We start from the raw sequence: 25,832 nt of genomic DNA, 5'->3' as shown, positions 1-25,832 counted from the left end.
GATACTGTAGATTTCAGATAATATTGTTTTGAAAACCCTGGGAAAATTATTTCTGAGACCCAATTTCCTCATTTGTAAAATGGAGGTGATAGCTATGCTTCTGAATAGCTGTAAAAATTAGAAATAAGTAAACACTGTTTTAAAAAAAAATTTAAAAGATTCGTTAAAGATTTTTTTAATTATTGGAGAGAGCAAGAGAGAGAGAGAGAGAGGATGAGCTGGGTGAGGAACAGAAGAAGAAGCAGACTCCCCACTGAGCAGGGACTCTACTGTGGGGCTTGATCTCAGAACTCTGATATCGTGAGCTGAGCTGAAGGCAAACAACTGACTGAGCCACCCAGGCACCCTATAAATATCATTCTTAATTAATTATGTTAATTAATTTTATACTCTGTTCTATGGAAACTGAGGGTTCAGCAGTGGTAATTTTAAAAGTTTCACAAATATTATAGATATAAAATCATATAGTTCTATAGTCCTATTGAAATAAAAATGTAATGCTCAAACTTCCAGTTAAATAGGACACTTTCTTTGTCCATATATATTTACTTCTGTTACTTTCTAAAGTAGAAAATAACAGTAAAGAGATTTTAAAACATAAACTCAAAAATATGAAAAGTATAAAACAAAAAAGATTAGGAATACTTTTGGGAATACAGAATATACAAGAATAAGTAGTCATTGACTTAAGTCCCACATATGCAAATCCTAATGAAGCAGTAGGGAAAGCCAAGGAACAATCTAATTGTACATCAGTATCCCTAAATCCCCAAGAAATAACAACAGCAAAAATATCTGAAAGTGAGGGTAAAGTTGGGGCTAAAACCTCAGCAGAAGACTAGAGGCTTATCCTCTGGTGAGAGTAAAATGGAAAGCCCCTGATGTTTGAGTAAGCAGAGTAGTAGGAAGAGTACTAAACCCCAAACAGAGGCAATTTAGGCATTCTATCTATTTATATGGATATAAATACAACATTGAAACTGACTGTGTATCTTTTCCCATTCAGTTTCCAGAAGGCTGTGGCCAGACTTGTAACCTGTAACTTTAGGCAAACCTATTCTTCAGATGATCTGACTAGAACTGAAGAAAAGATACCATCATTGGGCAATTCCCATCAAAAGTTTCCAACCAAATCACCACAGTGAAGCCTAAATTCAACACACTTGTAGCTTTTAAGTAACTTTTCATATTTCTTCTAATACATGAATAGACAACAGAGAATCAGTAGACACCACATTCATGCCCAAACATGAACGATAAGACCCAAACATATGAATATACAAACAAGAGGAAAGCACAAAGAGGAAATAGATTATGTAAGGAGAGGAAAAATGCAAATATACACATACTAATAATCCCAGAAAAGTAAAAAGAGATGTTGCATTCGTGAAGCAAGAATAGAAGAAAATTACTTTAAAAAATACTTTAAAAAAAGAGCAAAAAAGAAAATCTCAGTGTAATAGTTGGAAGATAAAGAAATCTCCCAGAAAGTAGAATAAAGTGGCAAAAGATTAATTTAATGGGAAAAAAGTTAGAAAATTAAGGAACTAGCCAGATAAAACTCCCCAAAAACCAAAAAACATTTGAATGATGAGTTCAATGAAGAAAGAACAGTCCAGGAAATCATGAAATAAACAATGAAGAAGATTTCTCTGAGCTAATATTCATGAATTCCAAGTTTGGAAGTGTCAAGTGCCTTGAGTGGATATAAAGAACCTATTCCAGAGCACTTCAGAGTAAAAATTCAAAACTACAGGTTAAAAAAAAAATTCTAAAGCTTCCAGAAAGATAAAACAGGCTATATACAGAGGATCAAAAAACAGGATGGGTTTTGACTACTCAAGAGCACTGCTGGAAGCTGAAAGATGATGAAGACATAACTAGAGCTCTGAAGTAAAAAGAGTTTGACTCTATATTTTATACCTAGACAAATTGACAAATCAAGGGTAATGATAGATATTTTGAACATTCAAGAGCTTCAAATATCCCTCCCCCCTGCATTCTTTTTCGGAAGCTTCTAAAGAAATGCCATACTAAAATGAGGGATTAACCAAGAAAAAGGAAGACATGGGATCCAGAAACTGGAATTTTCTTTCCTTTAAGAAAAAGGCAAAAAATAACTCCAGAAAGAGAATGATGGAATATATCAAGAATGTACCAAGCCACTGGACAGCAAGAGTGAGAATGGAACAGCTTAGAAAGTTCCCAGCAAGATTATCTCTAAGAAAATTAAAATGATACAATCCCTGATGTAACTGGGAGAGTTTGGGCATTTTTCAAGGATTATTACACAGAACATAAAGCCAGCAACAAAGCATTAGCTACAGACAAAACAAAAAGTTGCTTAATGAAGGAAAAGTCATCATTTATATGTAGCTTTTCTGTGAATAGTGCTTGCATAGCCATAATAATGTATCCTGAATCATTTTAATCAAAATTATGACATAATTTTATACAGAAGATAGAAGAGCTGATAAGTATGTATGTTTATTTTGGGGGCCTAGTGAGTGAAAGATAGCTAAGTGCTCATCGTCCACTGTAAGGAGTCAGTAGATACTACCCATCTAAAATGGAAAGAGCAAGAAATAGCAATATTGTTATTTTACTAATACCAGTGGAAGAGAACTATCAAAAGTGACAGCTAAAAAGCTAAAGGAGTTGGAGAATTTTGCCCCTAAGAAAATAGATATGGGAGGAAGGGTTGAGGCATTGCTGGTTTCCTTAAGAATTGTATAGCCCCTTGACTTTTTCACATGGGTGCAAAAATAACTTTGGCAATCAAAAATCAAATAAAAGGAAATGTTTACACTGAAATCTATTCATTTTTAACAATTAGGAACAGAGTCATTGATTTAGGCAGCCAAGGTAATTTATTTTTATAGAAATCCCATAATGCAGCCTCTCTTAACATCTGTCCTTATTATAGAACTTGTTATAGCTTATATAATTAAAAGATTATAGCTTTTATAATACATAAATAAAACTATTATAATATTTTACAATCTTGCACAATACAAAAATATTACACTGTTATAGAAAACACTTATTATCATATTATTAGATTATTATTTTAAATTCAGAACTGCAAATGTCCATTTGCTTAAAATTGTATGAGCACCACCCAGGCATAAATGAGTTTTTCTCCTTAAGTGACAAAAATTAAGCTAATATAAAATTAAGGAAAATTCTGAATGTAGAGAGTAACAAAGGTATGTCACTGTCATTCGCATCTGCAATTATAGGTGTTTATATTATTGAAATAATCTTATAGAACTACAAAAAGCTGGAACTCATTTGGAAATGTGGACATTGAGGCCCCAAAGGAAAAATGGTCTGCCCATAACCTCACAGCTCGGGAAAATACAGGAAAGAGAGACCTGCTGATTCCCTCTCAGCGGTGCTAATATATAATGATTGAACTACACGGGACCAGAAATCACAAGAACCCCCCTGATAGCTCATTTCTAAGACTAGTGCAATTTGAATGGAAGTACAAAAGCTTGTTTTCTGTCATCCTGAGTCGGACACAATGAGCCACAAATGAAGATCTGAGAAATGAATTTGGGAGAGGGCATCATAAACAAGATAAAGTAAAATCAGGCCCAGACTGAGAAAAAAGTGACTTACTACTTCCAGTCTGATTCTTTCTGCCCATCAGAAGGATTTCAGTGCTAACTTCTCCTTCTGAAGATTAAAATCAGCAATAAGAGAACTATTTTTGTTTTGTTTTGAGGGTTGTGTTTGCTTTGTTTTCTTTTTTTTTTTCTTTTTTCTTTTTCCAGGGCACATGTGATAACATAGGATACTTTGTACAATAAGAAATAGTACATGGTAACTGCATCTGTTAGTCATGCTTCTAGCAAAATATCCTTGGTATCACTGAGGTGTTTTTGACTGTAAACAGTATAAACTGATGTTGGCTAATCTAAGCAAAAGAGAGTTTCCTGGAAAGATACCAAGGATGGATACATAGTGGAGGTGGGGAGGCTATAGAATTAGACTTTGGTCTAGTTCTTGGTGAGTGGAAGAGCCAAGAAAGCTTCAGATGACTCTGGAACCAACCATCAGCCGCAGGTGGTCATGGGAATAGGCTGGAACCCACTCTCTCTTTGCATCACTTGCTGAAGATTCAGACTTGATCTCAATTCAGTTCAATTGGTTGAGCTACCGTCGCTTGCTGTCCTCTTGCCTGCCTGAGGTGGCGACTGGAAGGGACGAGCACGTTCAGCTTCTTTGGTAGAGGACCAGCAGGCTGACTTCTCTGCCACTAGACTACACACTGGGGAAAAAGCCAGCAGGAAATGAGGGCACTGTTAGAAATGCCAAAAAGTAGCAACACCTATTATATCCTTCTTGTTAAACATGCCAGAACCATCGAATTTACTCAATGGATACCAAGAGGATTCATACTTGCTAAAAGGCAACTTGTTCAGAGTTGTCTTTTTGGCAAACTGATAGTGAAAATTTATTTTCAAGGTAACATAGGTTTTGACAAGACCTAGTTGCTCTCTTTTCATATGTTGGATTTCATTTATAACAGAGGTAAAACTTCTGGCTTGGATCAAGTGTAGTGTTTCTATGTAGAACACCCAAAAGGAAAATAGGGCATTTACCCAGTGGCCCACGTGGTGACACTGAAGTGTATGGCTCTATGTATATGTGTGTTGGAGGGATAGATGGGACCAGCATGGCTTGGAAATTCTTTATGTATATTGACATCAAAGTAATACACTTGACCTCTATTAAAAGGCTGTCATTTTTTGTTGGTCTCTTAAATTCATTCATCTTTTATTTCATTATTTTTAAAAATTCACTGATCTTTTATAGTGTTTGCTTTATTGTTTCTCATTTCATGATAAAATAACTGGAGTAAGCCATCTCCTTAATCAGAAAACAAAAATGATGATTAGTAGAATTTAATGAGTTGCAATTTTTAGGGAACACCAGGAAGTATATACTAGAGAAGGTAAAGGAAGGGGAAGCATTGGGGAAAACAGGCAAGGCTTTTGCTTCAACTTTTCTACACCAATAACTTGTACAACATTATCTTTTAATAGTTCTGTAATGTTTTCCTGTACTTTAAATTCCAGCAACTTACTGAAACAACAAATCATCTCTCCTACAAACTACGTGTCAGAAAGCTCAGTGAAGTGTTTAGCGATAATAAAGCAAGTAAGGAAAAAAAGAAACCGATAATGAGGTGAGAAGAAAAAATTTTCAAATGAGATTTAAAATCAAGAGAGGAAAATGTGAACTAGATCTTCAAATAAACAAGGAGCAATGGAAGTCATTTCAGGAAACTTGCAGATAAAGGTTTTATATATTTTATAGAAGTGAGTAAAGTGCCAGCGAGTCTCAAGTTTGGTAAACATTGTTTGAAGTCAAATTTTATAGTGGGATGAGAAAATATAATCCCGTAGTCACTTATCGCTCATTTCTCAGTACTGCAAATGAAGGTGGCTGACTTCCTCTCCGTTGCATGCAACATCAGCACATCCTGAGGTCTCTTGCAAAGCTGCAGATGCCTCAGATTGATTTTAACTGGCCTTTGGTATGATGAGAGTTTGGTGAAGCAAAGGGCTTTTTTAAAATGCAAAGCAGTGTGATCCTATGCTAGCTAGACCATAAATAACTTTAGAACATATATTTAATAAAGAAGAAAGCATCTAATTATAAGTAAAACAAGACATTCCCCAAATGTATGTGACAAATTCTGAGATTAATTGACTTTTAGTGTTCGCGGTAATAGGACAGAATGTAACTCAGGTGAACTCAAGTGAAAAGACTATAATAAAACATAACTACCATTAGCTGTTCCTAAGTTTGTAATCTAGTGTTTATGTTCAACCAAAATATATATTCACATGATTTAATGAGTCAAACATTTCCATAAGAATGATGAAATAGGAGTCAGTCACCTGCCCTCCCTGATTCCTGCATTTCCTAGGCTCCAGAGGTCACTTGTCTATGTTTATTTACTTCCAGATTCTCAACATTGTTATACTAGTGTTTTAAAAAAATTTTTTTGGAACATCAATTTATTTATATCCCATTATGGGAAATGTGGACTTAGCGTGTTTTTTTGTTTTTTTTTTTTTTACTCTCTAACCTTTCCTAATGCACAAATTTCTGCATACTTGACAGTTATACCATTACTTTAGTTAAATAGATATTCAGGATTCACATTATTATATTTTTGTAAAGATTAACTGGGCTGTATTTTACACTAGGATTCTTTTTCCTTTCGTGAACAACTTTCTGTGTAGCTTGTTGCTATTAAGGGTACTGGTTTTGCATTGACTTGTTTTCTCTCCCTGAATTATTGCAAAGTTATTAGAATTGTATCAAGTTCTTCTTGGACAAAAGCCTTCAGAGGCTTCTGATCTGCTCCAACTAGATTGGTTGTGCTCTATACTTTGGAAATGTCATGATTTAACTTCAAGTTCAATCTGGGGCGGGGAGGGAAGGATTCCAGTCCATAATAGTTGGGGAGAGGCAACTGTTCAGCTGTATTAGGTGGGAATACATGGGTCTCACTATTTCTTAAGCTTGTTCTACAAATCTTCTATGTTTTAATTCCATGTTCACCATGACCTTCAGAGTCAGCAAGTGATATCAGTTCCTGAATCTATTAGAGGTTTCATGTAAATCATGTTGCATATTTTTATTCCTCACTGTCAACTTAGAATTAGGCCCTTTCAGAGATACTCAATTAGAACTTTTCTTTCATCTTTCTCAGTCCCCAAATTTTGTTGCTACCACTGGAATGATATAAAAATATTTAATAATTGCTGTGTTATGGGGGCCAATGAATCAAAAGGAATGCCTGACTGATCAGAATGGATTCCAGCCACATGCCATGTAGGTCCTCAGCAACTGAACGCTAGTGCTCTGCTTTCCCCTTTTGGTTTTACTCTTTATGGATATACGCCAATTAAAATAAAATTCTCTTACCTGTCATTTTATTATGGTTTCTAGAGGAAGGACAATTTATATATATATATATATATATATTTTTTTTTTTTTTTTGAAAAACAGAAGCAGCTTTTACTATAGTTACATCCAACAAAACTTCACAAGGAACAATCCTTACTGCACAGTCAGAGCCCTGGGCAGAGTGGAGGTAACAATGAGGACTGGATGGGGCTCCCTCAGCTCCCTCCTGACTTTCCAGGAGCTACAAACCGCTGAACCACGGTGCCCTATTTCCCTTCTCTCTCATCATCCCCAGGAACCTCATCAGCAAGGGGGCTGTGGCTCCAAAATAAATAACTTTAAATACAAACACTAAGGTAGACAGTGGGGAGCTTCAGGCTACTTCAGCAGTTCCAGGAAAGGAGACCTGTCACCTGGCCTGGCAGGGAATGACATCCCTCCCTCCTACTCAGGGCAAAGGCTCAGCAGCTCTGTCGCTTTCCAGTTGTTTTTTAAAACAAAAACTTAGAAAATGCCCAGGGCAGTGCAGATCTGTGGGTGCCCTGGAGGAGAGTCACCGGTGTAATCTGGGGAGGAACAGAGCTGTGCCAACTCCTGCCAGATATCATACTACATCAGTGTAAGCGTACTGGGTAGGCTGGAGATAGGCTTTAAAATATAAAGCCTATATTATAAAAGCCTATAAAGATACACTTTATATATATATATATATATATACACACACACACACACATATATTGTATATATACATATATATGTTGTATATATACACATATAAATTGTGTATACAATTTATACAAAATTAAATTGTGTATACAATTGCGTATATACAATATACATATTGTATATATGTGTATATATACATATAAAAATTGTATATATATATGCTTAATCTCTTATTTTTTGCCAAATTTCTAAATTAAATATGACAGATTACTTTAATTCTGCTTATTCCTGACTAAACATGACTCTTGAGATGTTTAAACACTGTCAGTAGACCAACCTAATTGGATAGGTTTCAGGAAAGAGTTTTAGAAAGGATAAATTAAACATAAGCTCCAGGTGTTACAGTCATTTTGGCTAATCCTCTATGAAATATAAGATTTCTAGATATCTTTTACTGACATATTTTCAATATCCTATCAATGCATGAATTACTTTTGAAAATAATTTCTACCTTCTCTGGTGATCTTGCCTGAGATCCAATATAATACTGATTATTTTCTCACTGATTTAATATATATTTCTATTACTTAATTACTTTTCAATGTGGCACATATTGTTACTTTCCTACCCAGTATTATTCCTAATTCTTTCTTGCTAAGATAATTTGGATTTGGTATGTGAAATATTTGCTTTATAAGGGTCACTTGTAGCTAGATATGGCCGTGTGGTACAGTTGTAGCCAATGAGATATAACTAGCAGTCTGCTGGAATTTCTGTAGATATTCAATGCCTTGGGAATAGATGGGTGAATGAATAAATAAGCATCTCCAACAAATGGTCAGATTCTGCTGAAAAATCCTAAGTTAGAGGCTTACACTTTTAACTCTTGTTAAATGGCTTGTTATTTCTTTAGAATTGAAGGTTCTGAATTTTATAGCTCTACCTCCACCATTTTATATATTTGTGATTAAATCCCTAAGTCAGGGGTTCACAAACCACACTCAGGGCTTATTTTTATAAGTAAAATTTATTGGAACATAGCCACACCTAGTTATTTATGTCTACTGTTGCTTTCACACAATGACAGTTAAATATTGTAATTGAGACCACATGGTTCAAAAAAAAATCTAAAATACTTCTATCTGATCCTTAACAGAGTCTGTAGACTTCTGTTTCTAAATCACCCAGCCCCTCTGAGATTCCTTTTCTTTGCCTTTAAACATTGTAATTTCTGAGCATTTTAACTGGAAGCTATTAAAAAAGTGTTGGGTAACATTACCAGCACTTTTGTCTATTCACATTATAGCCATTCAAATATTTGAAGACCACAAAGCACAATTTCCCTGAGTTATCTCTTCTTTAGGCTAAATCATAGCTGTTCATCTGGTTGTTTCTTATATGACAAAGTGTACTCTATTTTGTAAAGTATTTTATTTCATTTTTCCATGTAACCTCTAAATCATAGAATCCAGAAAAGAATACAATCCACAGTATGATGTGACAGGCACAGAGAACAAATTCTGAAATGGTTAACTTTCTTGTAAAATGAATTCTGATGAGCTTATTTGAAGGTTATGTTTATTGCCTAACTACTATACCTCAATATTCACTTTGCAGGAAGTAAAACTCTTAGAACTTTTTGACTGCCCTATTCATCATTTAAATTGACTTATAGCCCTATTTATTTCTGCCAAAACACAGCTCACTGATTTTAACCTATGTTTTAAATCTAGTGAACTAATTTTAAATATTGACTTTGCCATTCACTGTTGTAGCTATTCCTCTAAACACTGAAGCTTAAAAAAATTAATACAAATGAGTGATAACCTATTGAAAAAGATCTTGCCATAGGGCATAGTTTTGTCATGACTATAACTAGATTAATTTAAGTGTATGTAACAATGCTATATAGTTAACGTATGTTAAGCACATGTAAGTCATGGAAGTTTGTGAGTGTGTATATATGTCAGATTTGCTGATTTTTTTTACTATGTATCAGTTCCACATTAAATCTTTTTATGCATTACCATCTTATATCTTCATGAAAATGAGGATACTCTTAATATCTCAGTTTACACATGAAGAATCTAAGACCCAAAAAAACTAAAATTCAGTCTTACTCTGTAATTGGAACTCTTCCACCAAGATGAATTGCTTCTTCCTAAAGAAATGTTAAAAAAATATTATTTTCAAAGGAAAATCTTTTATAATTTCAAGAGAAAGAGTTAAGGACACAAAGAGGTACAGTCATAAATTGTGGGTATTTGACTTGACTTCAGCTTTTAAAGCATTTCTTCACATATGTTGGGACTCAGTGAAGTCTTGGATACTTGGGAGCAGCACCATACTTGAATAGTGAAGGTTTAGCACAAACTACATAATTCTCTGGGAATTCTCATGGGTTAGCTGTAAGTATTGATCATCTCCTGTATTATTTGTATTGTTTTAAGGCCCTTTTTTCCCCCTACAGTTTTTGCTCTCGTAGTTGTGCTGACAACAATGACTGCATCTTTGGCCTGGCATCTTGTCCTTGCCCACACTGTAACCTCCCTCTGGGATATGTGTTCCAGGCCCCCTGAACGTTAATATAGGCTGACTAGAATGTAAGAAGTCTTGCTCTGATCCTCCCTAAAGTGGTGCACAGAAAGCTCCACTTTAGGTAACTAGTACCCATGACTGGGACACAGGTGGTGCCATTTTAGGTAACTAGTAGAAATGACTACACCGGTGGCATCACCTAGATAACTACCCTGTGACCTCACTCCCCCCTGCCCTTCATTTATAAAAGCTATGGCTTGAGGACTGGATGGGGAAAATAGGTGAGTAGTGTCTGGATTGCTTCTCTGTCTAATTCCCCCCTTTGGTAAGTTACCTTGATCAGACTGTGTGAACTGTCTGGAGTGGCTTGCATTTTTTGGTCTTAAAGTGACTTCTCAGTCTGAAAGACACATTTCTGACTCTCCTCCATCTTCTAACAACTCTTCTTGTTTTGTATCTTGAAAGTCCAATTTCATAAACTTTGAGAATTATATCTAAGCATATAATTAGTTAGTGAGCATGATGTTAAGTGTAAGGTATTTGTACTCCAAAAAAGCTAAAGAAACACAGGAGACAGCTACAGATTAAAGTAAATGAGGGAGGAAAACTGCTTAACCACTCCAGTCATTTTATGCAATTTACTGGCATTTAGTGTTTTAGTATAGTAGGAAAGAAAAAGTATTTTCTCTCTGCCTATCTTAGGTTTATTGGCTGGGGCTCTGTAAATTAGATTAACAAATGAAAAACAAGTTGATTAACATGTGCATTGCTCATACACACGGGAACACTCAAAGATGAGTAACTCAAGTGGTGGTTAGAATGGGTTCATGAAGTATCTTCACAAAAGAACAACACATTTTTGAGAAGTGATAGGACAAGGGAAAAGTTTGAGCTCCTAGTGACAGACAAATTGAAGGAAGGCAAACATGTAGGAATGTAATTGCAGATTAGGGCTAGTTTTAATAAGGTTTGTTGTGGGTATTTCTCTGGTGCTCTCTCTGAGCTGATAAGGGTCCAGGGTTGGATCCCTCTATTAACATCTATTTTTCCTGTAAGAGAGGGCATAGAGGACATCTATGTCCTGTTTTTAAACAACTAGGGGAAGGGCAGAGAACTTCTTGTCTTCTGTTCAGAGTAATTCTTATGTCAAAAAGACATGTTTTGGGCTTGTATATTCTGTTACCTTTCATTATACATGGATGTGAGGTCCAGGTCTTAGGAAAGCATAACAACATTTTCTTCTGACTTTAATATTATTTTCTTTATAAACTTCTAAAATGTTGTGTGTAAAGGGGCTGGTCACATAAAATACTCAGAATATACAGAAACTAGTAGAGAAGGGTAGCTTGATTTTAAGAGCTTTTAGAGAAGAATGCCTACCAGAAATAAGTGACTTTGGGTTCTTTTACTTGCTTCCAGGGTATTTAAGTTAGTGGTTCTCACAAAGGCCTCTAGAGAAAAAGAGGAGGTATGATGGTGTCACTGGAGAGACCTCTTTCTTGACTGTCACAGTGTTTGGGGAAAGAGACTGGCAGCTAATATGGAGTCAAATGTTAGGCCAATGAATAAGAACAGTCCTGTCTACAACTGTCTGCAACTCTTCCATCTAACTTTATTTCCTTTAGCCTAATGCCTTTGGGAAACCATATCTTAAGCAGCAGATTTAGCTTTAAAGCTATAATCCTACACTTTGTGAAAGTAAAAAAGCCAATAATAATTTGTTTTCATGAGATTCATTTCCTTTTCTATCATCATGATTGAAGCAGTGGGGGAAATTGCCTGAACTCTAAAATGAGAGCTAAGAACTCTAGCTCTTACTCTTAATTATCCAGTAATATACGGTATGAACTTGAGCTAGTTACTTTGTGTGTAAAAATGAGGATGATGCTAATGTCACTAGAAAAACAACTGAATTCATTAACAATGAGGACCTATATTTGAAAATGTACTGTCATGTTTCACCAGATAAATTTCTATTTAAATAATTTATGTACTACCCAGTAGTACCAATGCTCAACAACCACTAAGATTGCATAACAATGAATAAGCCCAGTTATGTATCAAACATCATGGACTCTTCCACCTTGTAAGAATTTTTCTGACTTAGAAGTATGGAAGTTATGCTTATCGAGCAAGACCATAAATTAAGAATAAATGATGTAATTGTCTGATATGTGTCCTCATTTTTAGCCTGAAGGAGGAATAAGCTTTTAAGCTTTTCTATAACAATGATATTTTTCATTGGGTTAATGATCTACAGACATGTTTGGCAATAAAAACAAAACCAATTGATTTCAAAACAACTCCAGCTTCAATTAACAGGATACTGGCTCCCCTGAGGCTTTGTCAAGGTCTCCATTTTATTAAAGCATTCCAGGACTATCAAAATTCAGGGAGCAAATGGTCAACTTGAGATAAATGTGTATATTTGATAGCAATCGATTGTGACTCAGATGCCCACCATCCTATAAGTCAGGGTCTTGGGTTCTTGTTCCAAATTTATCTCTACTTAGTTTTGTGAATTGGAGCAAGTATTTTAACTTTATTGGGTCTCAGTTTCCACAAATGTATAATTAAAAGTCAAAAGTCAAAAAAGCATTGAATGAGTAATATAATAATAAATATATTGATAACATATATCAAGCTCTAAGTATCTGTAGGCACTAGGCTAAGTGGTCTTGTTGCATTATCTCATTTAATTCTCTCAACTGTATGAGATGGGAAGTAGTATTCTGACGTTTTACTGCAGTAAATGGCAGAGCAATCTCAGCCAGTGTCCTTAGTCACTACTCTAATCACTTCAGAATGTAACTACTAGCCCTGTACTGTATAAATTTAGTCAAATATATGCTCATGCTTTAAGAGTAAAAAGATTTCTACAAACGCAAGTTATTATTTAAGGCACAAAGGCAGTAGTCTGTGAAATGGAGACTGCTAGTTCAAAAAGATTAATGCATTTGATGTAACCAAGTAAGTTGCTAGGTAAAGTTCATGAATTGTTAGTTATTCAATGGTAGAGATATGAGGTAGGAAGAAATGAATAGGACAACTAGAGAAATGCCATTAAGTGAACAGAATGGTCTTTCCTTCAGCTTGAGAAGCAACAGGGCTTTCTGAGAATTAGAGTGCAACGTGACTTGCATTTTCTTTGGGTACCTACAAGTATTTCATCCTATGTGTGATCAAAATTTCTATTAGCATTCTCACCACATCTGTAAATATAGCCCTGCTGGTATTCCACACTCCTACAGATATCATGAAGAGCACTCCAGACCAGAAGGCCAAGAATGAAAGAAGGTAGACCTAAGGTCCAGAAGGTTGTCATAGTACAACTAGTCATCGTCCGCAAAACATTCCCATAGGGTACCAATTCCTAAACCCAAGGTATCTTTCTTTGAAGTCCAATTTAACTATAAAGTACACAAATTTCTAACTAGTAACTAAAAACTTGGTATATGATATTTCTTATGTCAACTCTCTGGCCCTCCAATTTTTGTGAACTGAAAATATACCTGAAGGATCAAATTCCCCAAGTTCATTATAGGATTGTATAGGATTGTCTTTCATGGCTGAGCAGTCTCTATGTGCCATCAGATGTGGAAAGTTTCATGATCTTCTTTGTTTGAGAACTCCATGGACCATTTAAGCTCCATCTCCTACCATACTCAGAGCCATACGCTTGCGAGGCAGTGTCAAACAAAATCCCAGCTCCCATTTATCTGAAGCTCTGTATATAGCACCACCGCCTTAGACCTCAGGCTCAAACCACAGAACAGTAATTCTTTATCTTTCTAAAGTCATAGATACTTTTTAAAACCTATTTGGAAATCCTGAACCATACCCCCTCTCCCAAAATGCACACAAATGTATATACACACGATATGTATATAGTGTGTGTATACACTTTCATTTCATGCTGTGTGGGGACTCACTGAAGCTAATCCAAAGACCTAAATCAAGAAAAACGTGTCTTAGAAGCTCTTAGGTCTTCCCATTCCTAATGTTCTGCTGAGAACCTAGAGACATTATGGACATAAATAATATTCCCTGGAAAATAGAAATAAAATGTTTCTAATATTTTCCACTCTTCAGATATAATCGATTCTCATTATTCATAGTTTTTATGTTGTATAAAGTCACCTTGAACACTGAATAAGCAAATATTGAAAGAAACACAGGATTAGGTTCCTGTGAGCCTCTGGTCACAGTATTTTCACCAACCAGTCATTACATAACCTTGTTTCATGTCTATTTCTGTTTAAAGATAACTTACTTAAGATATATTGTTTATTCATTAACATTAAGATTGAATTCAGTCAACAGTACTCTAACTCCTGCCTGAACAAAGCCTATATATCTATCACTGTTTTATCTATAAGGTACATCTCAGCTTTCTTATACTGAAGAATATACTGAAGAATACTACATAGAACCTCTGCACCACAAAACATGGCCATTTTCAGCAGTGAAATGACTAACAAAAATGAGGGAAATGAGAAAAGTGGGTACCAAATAGGTCATGAAGAGGACACTTTAGAGTATGAGAGTTGAAATCAGAAGGCAGACCATTGCCATATCACCTCAGCTGGGAACCTAAGCGGCAGGCTACTTAAATTTTTCACAGCTCTACACCTGAATGCAAAGGACTGTGACAGTGCCATGAATATATATTCTGAGGTTACAAACAAGTTGTAGCAAACTACAGGAATTCACAAATACAGAATCCACAGTTAATGAGGATTGACTGTACATTCTCCCCACCAGCTTCTTACTATTCTTTTCCTATGGGCCTCTAAACATCCTACCTCCTAATGTTAACATCCGTAATTTCCAACTTTTGAACCTTCCAGTGCACTCTTTTCACACATTCTGAGCTAGTATTTTACCAATAGTCATGCAATAGGCCCCCAAATTTGGCCCAATTGACCCCTATGTCAATGAACCCCGTAACCTAGAGAATGCCAGTCCTGTTCCCTTCAATTGCTTATACTTGGCACCACCAAGCATGATAGTGTATAAATGAGACTGAATTTTTCCAGGACTAAAGCCCATACTTTTATATTTTTACAGAAAAGTTTAAATATCACCTATATAGAAATATTTTAAAGGACTGTGAAAAACTATGAAAGTCAAACTAAGTGGAAAGCTAGTATATAAGACAGAGGCAGACTACATTGTTCAGTTTTACGTGTGTCCCCTCCTTTATTGATAGTGCATTTTTCTACTTAATACTGTTAACAGTATCATGATTGCATGTAAAGAATCTGGGTTTTTCAAAAGAGAAGTAAAATGTATTTTCTTACAGTTTCTATAGTGATATGATTGTGACAATCATAGTCCCCAGTGCGTAAATCTCAGTAAGTAGAAGGAAGCTTTAAAATATAGTTACATTTGCTTGTTTTCCTTTTTCAAAGTAACATCTTATTCTTCCATTCAAATATAGGAAAATCTATGGTCCTAAAAGAAGCCAGTGTTCCTTTGTTTCTTTTGAGCTGCCGGAAAAATTTTGTAATAGGCCCTTGTAGTAGAATAGACTCTTGCAGTAGATCTTTATACTAAAATATCATAGATCACAAAGGATTTGAGCCTTAGCAGAGATGAAAACTCACCATTGTGGCATGTATAGTGACAGTGTGGCAAGATACAACTCAGAATTCCAGGCCACACATTAACAGACAACCTATAGATGCTGATGCTGGCTCTGCTTTTGGCTTCATACCCTGCAAAGTAGAAGGGTAAACCAGAACCTATAGTTATCAAGGAGAAAACCTCATGGCCTTCTTGATGAGCTTTGCAGTAAGATAAAATACTTAGTGCTATGCCAATGAATATAATGATTAGAATATATTCTAGTTTTCTAAGCAATCAAGGTAAGAAACATTTAAATTTATACTGATTTTTTTTTTTTTTCTTGGTGGCTACATGCTTGGTTTTGATTTCATGATCACTGATTCTTTTCAGGGTCAATTAACAAGTTTTGAGTAATATGAGCTCCACCTGGGGACTCCTGGGTGGCTCCAGGAGTTCCAGGATGGATTCCATGTGAGGCCTGGAGCCTGCTCCTCCCTCTGCCTGTGTCTCTGCCTCTCTCTGTGTGTCTCTCATGAATAAATAAATACAATCTTTTTTAAAAATACGTAAAAATATGAGCTCTACCTTGTGCAAGAGTTAGTGAGAGATGAAGTCATTTACAAAGACTTCAAAGTATTTGCAGTGTAGAGCTGTGATGTCCAATACAGTACCCTGTACCCATAGATGACTATTTAAGTTTAAATCTAATGAGATTAAAAATTCACCTCCTCTGTTGAACTAATTGCATGTCAGGTGCTCATTAAGCAAATGTCACTAGTTGCTACCATATTGGACTGTGCAGATTTCCAGCATCATAGATATTTCTCATGGACTGTGCTGATCTAGGGTAATGCTCATTCACAACAACTTAAAAGGAAATGATAAATTTAGAATTTGGTTAGGACATAGTAAATAATCCCTAAAATCAACAATATTGCTCTCAGTTAGTGGAATGTGTGGAAAAAAAGGACATGACTTTAAGTCAAACTAGACCTTCCATCTTCCCTTTCTCCCTTCCTTCCTTATGCTCCAAAGAGTTCTCTGGATCCTTTACATGGATGTGTGGGGAAGAGAGAGGGGAGTTTGGAGTCTCTCTATTAGGACAGAATAAAGCTCAATGGGAACTGATTCTAAACACTTTGTTACTCCTAAGAGGTGTTTGGATTCACCTACCTGCACAGACTCTCTGACTGATCCCTCTCTGTTTACCTGACCTAGTGAAATTGGCCTTTTTGATTTTTGAAATGATTTTACACAAAGAGATCCTATCCTTTTCAATTGCTAATTATTCTCTTTCTTGGTTTACAACTTATTTTCTCATACCAGCCTTCAATTTGTATCTGTGCCACACTTCAGGCCTCCCCAGGTATATTAAGCTATTAATTATGCACATAATTAATGTTCAGAAAAATATTTTACCATAGCACCAAGCAGAGTACTCAACACATGGTAGTTCAAAAAGTACTAAATACTCTTACAAAGTGGAATGATAACTGACCGGCCTCAAAGTGTGATTAAAACATCCAACATTACAGGTCTGTTGAAAATACAAAGTGCAATCCAATTTCTTACTATTAAAAGGTAATGGTCTCTCCAGATCAATTTTAAATTATCATGGTGAATTTTGTGCTATAATTTCTGACCGTACAAAACTATCTTTAAAAAAAATGGCATGTAAGAAATATTCATTTTCTGCTTGATAATTATCCTGTCTTTCTTCACAACTACTTTCTTCAGACTCCTCCCCAATTTGTATCATTGACAGGCATTAAGTCTCCTTGTGTGTATGGTAATTGCTCAACTCTGTGGCTTAACAAAAGCTTCAAAGTTATGCCAAATTATATGTATTTTAAATTAAATGCTTGTATTTGTTACTGTTTTGTCTTAATATCTGGGAACTTTTATCATCGTTAAATTTGCCTTGAGTATCTTTAATAATATTAATCTCAGTAACAATTCTTTTATATTTTTTTCCACAAGTCAGACAATAGTATTCATTCACTAAGTATAACTGCCCATTCATTTGGTACAGACATCCTCCAGATTCAGGGATTCAGTTATTCACAGTTCCAGACATTTGCTGTGCCAAGAACTGTCAAATACACAACTTTGTTTTACTGCTTGCTCCTGCTCTGGCAGCTACTACCATCTGTAGTTTATTTTGCCTTCCTGTTAAAAGTAAATGTATAAAGCATTTAAAGGTATTAAAGACAGATAAGCATCCAAAGGAGTCTTTCAGGAAATAAGAGAAAAATTTCAAAATAGATGTACTTTCATACAATGTTGGTGGGAATGGAACTTGCTTTTTTTCCAAGAGCGTTTTTCTCCAAGTGCACTGAAAAACCCATTTTAAAAAGTGTTTGGGATTTTGTTTTTATTTGTTTCATAACAAAAAGGATAGTCATTGAGGAAATACTGCTTTGAATGACTAAATCAAGGACTTCCCCCACTTCATGGGATTTATATCCACTAATTCCAGGTTTAAGAAGCAATACCTATTGATTGGATCATTGTCATACTTTTCTTATGTTCCTAAGATGGTTCACTCTCCTACAATAGAGGATTTGTTTATTCTTAATATCCATCCCCAAGAAATGTATCCTTAAACACTTTACACTATTTGAAAACTGGGAAATAAGGTGGAACACTTGAGTTTCTTTGGCAAAGTCTGCACAAATATCTGCTGAGCATAATGTAATTAGCAATTTCTTTGCATAAACTGGATCCATTGTCTACAATTTGAACCTAGCAGCTGAAGTTGTGGCAATTTAGATCTACTATACCTGAGAAGTTTACCAGCATTATAAATCAAGGATAACCACCTAGTTTTATAGATCCTGGCTGTTCGTATTAGATTCTGTAAGCAGTCCTTCCTAATAACCAAAGCTTGAATAAACCATTCAGGAAGATACCCTACTCATTGATCTGTTCAAAGAGCACTATGATGATGCGCTTTGATGATAGCTCAGATGTTTACCTTTATCATTCCTAGAAAGATAGTCCTTTGTAATTAGTATCATAGTTTCAGATATGACTTTGTTTTTTAAAGCACTCCTCCCCTTTTTAATCTCCCAAATGCTAACAGATTCTTATAAAACATCTGCCCAATAACTGTTTCTTGTTTCATTACATGCTTTAAAAGATTTATCAGATGAGTCTTTTATGTGTAAATTAAGTTGGTTTTGGGCATAGCTATTCCATCATTTAGCCCAAACTTGCAGCAAAATCTGGCTATAATGAAATGATTGTTTAAAAGTTATATTGACCTTCCCTCAGTCTTGGATGTTAACCAACATTGATTAGCAAACAAAACTATACGAACTCAACATAGGCCACTAATCATTACTGCTACTCAAGAACCCTCACTTTTCAGTAGCATCCTACTAATCAGTTGCTGATTTCCAGTAGCGCTGGTTCTGGACCAGCTCCTCTTTACTCACCTTTTAATATTTTACCTTAATTGCTTGATACACACACACACATACGCACCTATATCTTTAAAATGAGAGGAATGAACATCTTCAAGTCCTAACATTTATTTTTTTACCTAGAGGTTTTATTTTCATCGTTCAACTTACTATGAATATTACTTTGGTTGCTCAAAAAGAGAAGAGCAGCTTGGTCATGACACTTAATGGGCTGTGTTCCTAATTATGGTTTCAAATTAATGATACGAAGTTATATTTATTGCTTTGATAAATTGCCCTCAAATATGTTTAATAAACTGTTAAAACTGTTTTATAAACAATAACCCCCTCCTGTTTTCTTAAGAAACAATGAGGGTATTTTTGTCTTATGTTGACTTAATGTAGTTACCTTTTTGTTTGTTTATTGGCCACTGGAAATTTCTACCTAACTTAAAAAAATTATTGCATCTTGTATATTTTAAGACTCAATGTAAGCTGCTTTAAATTATTTAAACAAAGCAAAATATCAAGGAAAACCTAATTTCTTAATTTTTATTTTCATATGCCTATAAGTTATCTTCTCTCTGGCAAGGGTAGAGGGCATGGATAATAACAAAACTCTTGATTATAAGATTATGAACATTAATATTGTACTAAAGTATTTATATTAAAATTATTTTTAACTGCAATGTTCCGGTATAATAGCACGAGCAATCATTTATACATCAATGGAGTGTAAAAAAAAAAAAAAAAAGATAAAATTATAATCCAAGAATGCCACAAAGGCTAGTAGCCCCAAGTTATATAGCAAATTGTAAATAGAAAAATCTTAGAGACAATTACGACATTTTTCATTTTAAATTTATTTCCATGTGCTAATATGTGAAAAAGTATTTCTCCCATATATATAACGATGGAATACAGTCAACTTTGGGTTCATCTTACTGCTGCAGTTGAAGTTACCTGTTGAGAATATAGGAAGTCTAGAGAAGGGAAGATACCCTGCATTAGACACGTAATAGTTCTTCACATAATTACCCTGATGTGTGAAAGTTTGGACTACACATTGGCATAAAACCAATAATTGATATACTCTCAACTCTTTGCAAAGTAAATAGTAATTGGCCCAGACAACTGTGTGCTTACAGATGTCAATATCAATACAACCTCACTGTGCATATAAAGAAAGAAAGGGAATTTGTGTGTATGTATGTTTGTATGAGCTTGTATGTGTGTGCAGTGACTTTTTGAGAAGCAGACAGCTAACATAGGAAAAGCACTGGACAAGGAGTTTGTGTTTTCACGTTTTCTATTTTGAGTTTCATTGACTAGATTTTGTGACCTTGGGTAAATAATTCAATAACCCTGTTTCAGCCCTAATTTTCTTCTCTATCAAGCTTTGTCCATTTCAAGTGGTATTTTGTGAATATAAAATAATGTGTTGAAAAATTTATACAGAGGGGAATTTTTAAATCATTTATCTTCCTTTCAGTATTAAAAATGGAATGTTAGAGATAAACAAAACTTAGGGAAGTACTTATACCATGTGAGCTTATAGAGAGACCCAGAAGTTAAATGACTTGACCAAGGTAAAAATACTCAGTTAAGGAACTCATGGTTTTCAGATCTAGAGCTGTTTTATTTTATTTTATTTTATTTTATTTTATTTATTTTATTTTTATTTATGATAGTCACACAGAGAGAGAGGCAGGGACACAGGCAGAGGGAGAAGCAGGCTCCATGCACTGGGAGCCCGACGTGGGATTCAATCCCAGGTCTCCAGGATCGCGCCCTGGGCCAAAGGCAGGCACTAAACCACTGCGCCACCCAGGGATCCTAGAGCTGTTTTAGTATTACAATTCTTACTTTTTTTTTTTTTTTTTTTTTTTTCCCAGTTGAGTGGATCTTTTGCTCAGACCAGAGGAAAAAAAATCCAAAAAAAAAAAAAAAAAAAAAAAACCAACAACCAAACAAACAAAACCCAACTAATTACTTCCTCCTATGATTCATAGATCTGTACTAGAAGGAATAGAAATAAATTTCTGCTCATTATGTTATTTGATGCTTTCATCTTTTATTAAGTATCTCATGAAAGCTTATGACAAGAAAAAGAAATATCTGCCTTGTTTCAGCTAATAATTAAGTGATAAAAATGTACCTAGAAGAAGTAAAAAAGGAAAGAAACTCAGATAAACTATAGATTAAACAATGAAATCTCAATCAAGACTTAATTTGTCATGCTCTCTCTTCAAATACCTTAGGAGATAGAGGGTGATTCATAAAATTGGAAGTTGTTCTGTTTTTGAAAATTATTTTTAGGATCTACATCAATCTCAGTAATGACTAAGTAACTCTTATTTTTAAGACTTAATGGCATTTTAAAAATAATTATCTGATTAAAATGATAATATAATCCTTGTAAAATAAATCAGAAGAATCTAAACTGCATCGATTTTCATTAATCTAGCCAAACTCTCTTTAGCACCTGCCGTGTTACATACTGTTATATATTTGGCTACACTTTTTTATGGCTGCAAAGGCAAACCAGAGAGATATCCTATACCCTGGGAACTCATACCTTATTGTGAGAGGGGGGAAAAAGAATATAAGGAGTGACTATCATAAATAAATAAATAAATAAAAAATTTAAAAAAAAAAAGAATATAAGGAGACACACCACAATGTAAAAAGTATTAAATACTTAAGAAACCATCAAACTAGTTTGAAGCCTAGATAGGAGGATCATGCCTGTAGTTGGTACCATAACAAAGGTGCAGTGGCAGGAAAGTCCATATGATGGGATGGAAAACAGAGTATATAAAAAAACAACCTGGAGGAAATAACTATTTTCCAATTTCTTCTGTGGACCTGACCCCCCACATTTACCTTGTTTTTTTTTTTTAATTTATTTTTTATTGGTGTTCAATTTACTAACATACAGAATAACCCCCAGTGCCCTTCAGCCATTCACTCCACCCCCCGCCCTCCTCCCCTTCTACCACCCCTAGTTCGTTTCCCAGAGTTAGCAGTCTTTACGTTCTGTCTCCCTTTCTGATATTTCCCACACATTTCTTCTCCCTTCCCTTATATTCCCTTTCACTATTATTTATATTCCCCACATGAATGAGAACATATAATGTTTGTCCTTCTCCGACTGACTTATTTCACTCAGCATAATACCCTCCAGTTCCATCCATGTTGAAGCAAATGGTGGGTATTTGTCATTTCTAATAGCTGAGTAATATTCCATTGTATACATAGACCACATCTTCTTTATCCATTCATCTTTCGTTGGACACCGAGGCTCCTTCCACAGTTTGGCTATCGTGGCCATTGCTGCTAGAAACATCGGGGTGCAGGTGTCCCGGCGTTTCATTGCATTTGTATCTTTGGGGTAAATCCCCAACAGTGCAATTGCTGGGTCGTAGGGCAGGTCTATTTTTAACTCTTTGAGGAACCTCCGCACAGTTTTCCAGAGTGGCTGCACCAGTTCACATTCCCACCAACAGTGTAAGAGGGTTCCCTTTTCTCCGCATCCTCTCCAACATTTGTTGTTTCCTGCCTTGTTAATTTGCCCCATTCTCACTGGTGAGAGGTGGTATCTCATTGTGGTTTTGATTTGTATTTCCCTGATGGCAAGTGATGCAGAGCATTTTCTCATATGCATGTTGGCCATGTCTATGTCTTCCTCTGTGAGATTTCTCTTCATGTCTCTTGCCCATTTCATGATTGGATTGTTTGTTTCTTTGGTGTTGAGTTTAAGAAGTTCTTTACAGATCTTGGAAACTAGCCCTTTATCTGATACGTCATTTGCAAATATCTTCTCCCATTCTATAGGTTGTCTTTTAGCTTTGTTGACTGTATCCTTTGCTGTGCAAAAGCTTCTTATTGATGAAGTCCCAATAGTTCATTTTTGCTTTTGTTTCTTTTGCCTTCATGGATGTATCTTGCAAGAAGTTACTATGGCCGAGTTCAAAAAGGGTGTTGCCTGTGTTCTTCTCTAGGATTTTGATGGAATCTTGTCTCACATTTAGATCTTTCATACATTTTGAGTTTATCTTTGTGTATGGTGAAAGAGAGTGGTCTAGTTTCATTCTTCTGCATGTGGATGTCCAATTTTCCCAGCACCATTTATTGAAGAGACTGTCTTTCTTCCAATGGATAGTATTTCCTCCTTTATCGAATATTAGTTGACCATAAAGTTCAGGGTCCACTTCTGGGTTCTCTATTCTGTTCCACTGATCTGTGTGTCTGTTTTTGTGCCAGTACCACACTGTCTTGATGACCACAGCTTTGTAGTACAACCTGAAATCTGGCATTGTGATGCCCCCAGATACGGTTTTCTTTTTTAAAATTCCCCTGGCTATTCGGGGTCTTTTCTGATTCCACACAAATCTTAAAATAATTTGTTCTAACTCTCTGAAGAAAATCCATGGTATTTTGATAGGGATTGCATTAAATGTGTATATTGCCCTGGGTAACATTGACATTTTCACAATATTAATTCTGCCAATCCATGAGCATGGAAGATTTTTCCATCTCTTTGTGTCTTCCTCAATTTCTTTCAGAAGTGTTCTATAGTTTTGAAGGTATAGATCCTTTACATCTTTGGTTAGGTTTATTCCTAGGTATCTTATGCTTTTGGGTGCAATTGTAAATGGGATTGACTCCTTAATTTTTCTTTCTTCAGTCTCATTGTTAGTGTATAGAAATGCCACTGATTTCTGGGCATTGATTTTGTATCCTGCCACGCTACCGAATTGCTGTATGAGTTCTAGCAATCTTGGGGTGGAGACTTTTGGGTTTTCTATGTAGAGTATCATGTCATCGGCGAAGAGGGAGAGTTTGACTTCTTCTTTGCCAATTTGAATGCCTTTAATGTCTTTTTGTTGATATTGGCCAATAGGATCCGACAGTACATTAAGAAAATTATTCACCATGACCAAGTAGGATTTATCCCTGGGACACAAGGCTGGTTCCACACCCGTAAAACAATCAATGTGATTCATCATATCAGCAAGAGAAAAACCAAGAACCATATGATCCTCTCATTAGATGCAGAGAAAGCATTTGACAAAATACAGCATCCATTTCTGATCAAAACTCTTCAGAGTGTAGGGATAGAGGGAACATTCCTCAACATCTTAAAAGCCATCTATGAAAAGCCCACAGCAAATATCATTCTCAATGGGGAAGCACTGGGAGCCTTTCCCCTAAGATCAGGAACAAGACAGGGATGTCCACTCTCACCACTGCTATGCAACATAGTACTGGAAGTCCTAGCCTCAGCAATCAGACAACAAAAAGACATTAAAGGCATTCAAATTGGCAGAGAAGAAGTCAAACTCTACCTTGTTTGAATGTTGTTACCTAGTCTCATTCCTTACCATGAGAGCAGCATGAATTGGTTAAATTGGCAAGTAAGAAATTCAATTATCATTTGATTATGTACCAAAAAAAGTATAGAAAATCCTTTTAAACTTTATTAGAATATGTACTTTAGAAACACAGCAACCAAAATTTGTAGAGTTTGATTGCTTAAAGAAGAAGAAGAAGGAAAAAAATGGCAATTTGACCATGGCCAAAACAGGAAAGCAAAGGATAAAGTATGCTTTCTGCACCAATATGCAGTTTTAGCCTTACTTCTCTAACAGTAACTTGTATCTCACAGTAGAGATTAAATAGGTATGGAAAAGAAGACTTAAAAAGTGGCTGTACAAATTGCTAGAATTGAAAAAAAACAACATCAGAAATGTTGCAACCCCAGAATGATTTTGTACCTATTTCCTACTTTTGTTATCACTTAATTATTGGCTGAAATAGGTAGGAAATATACCTATTTCTTACATTTGAATCTAGCTAGGATCCAAACCCAGCTATAGTGTAGACTTCTTTCTGAAAAATAAGGCACTTCTGCAGGATAACCAGTGCTGATGCTGCTCTGAGACACATGAAGAAAAGAGATATGAACATATCATTACAGCTCAAACTATTTCACATTTTTCACCTGTGTTTATGCTGGGAAACTTGGGAGACTAGGTTTATTTCCAGTTTCATTTGCCTTTTGTAACAGAACAACATGTTTTTCTGTATTTTAAGTAATAAAAAAATAACGGTAGGGGTGCCTGGGCAGTGCAGTTGGTTAAGGGGCTGACTCTTTGTTTTAGCTCAGGTCATGTCCTCAGGGTCATGGGCTCTGTGCTGAGTCTGCTTAAGACTCTCTCTCTCTCTCTCTCTCTCTCTCCCCCCCCCCTCCCCCCACTATGTGCTCCCTCACATGCTTGATCTCTCTCAAATACATAAACATATCTTAAAAATATAACTATAGCAGTTTTTCACTTAAGTAAGATGTCCCACCTGCCTAGATTGAAACACTGAAAACAAAGTGTGAGCACAAAAGTGTGTAACTCCAAACATCCCCAAAGATTGACTGAGAATGATCTTTAACAAACTAGAAGGGGGTATACTAGGTCCTGATTTCAGTCAGTGGTTCGTTTTTACAAAGTCCTTTGAGGGCAACTGTACCTTGTTTACAGTTACACTCCTTAAGCCCATTATTGTACCTGGAACCCCATCAAACACTTAAATATTTATTGAATGAATGTATGATTAAATGAGCAAATAAATGAAATTTAAAATGTGTAATAATTGGTAAACAATGAAGCCATGGAATACTTCTCTCCACTGTCCAGTTCTCCTTCATGTGTCCCATGT

General features: G+C 35.5%; 1 protein-coding gene across 2 annotated transcripts in view; it reads left to right on the top strand.

Annotated features, from left to right (window-relative positions):
* The window catches only part of CBLB (Cbl proto-oncogene B), a 407,079-nt gene that overhangs the window by 6,000 nt on the left and 375,247 nt on the right, over positions 1 to 25,832 (top strand). The window lies entirely within an intron of this gene.

Source organism: Canis lupus, chromosome 33 (genome assembly GCF_011100685.1).
Source record: "Canis lupus familiaris isolate Mischka breed German Shepherd chromosome 33, alternate assembly UU_Cfam_GSD_1.0, whole genome shotgun sequence".
Taxonomy (NCBI): Eukaryota; Metazoa; Chordata; class Mammalia; order Carnivora; family Canidae; genus Canis; species Canis lupus.
This window is presented reverse-complemented; position numbering and strand designations above follow the sequence as displayed.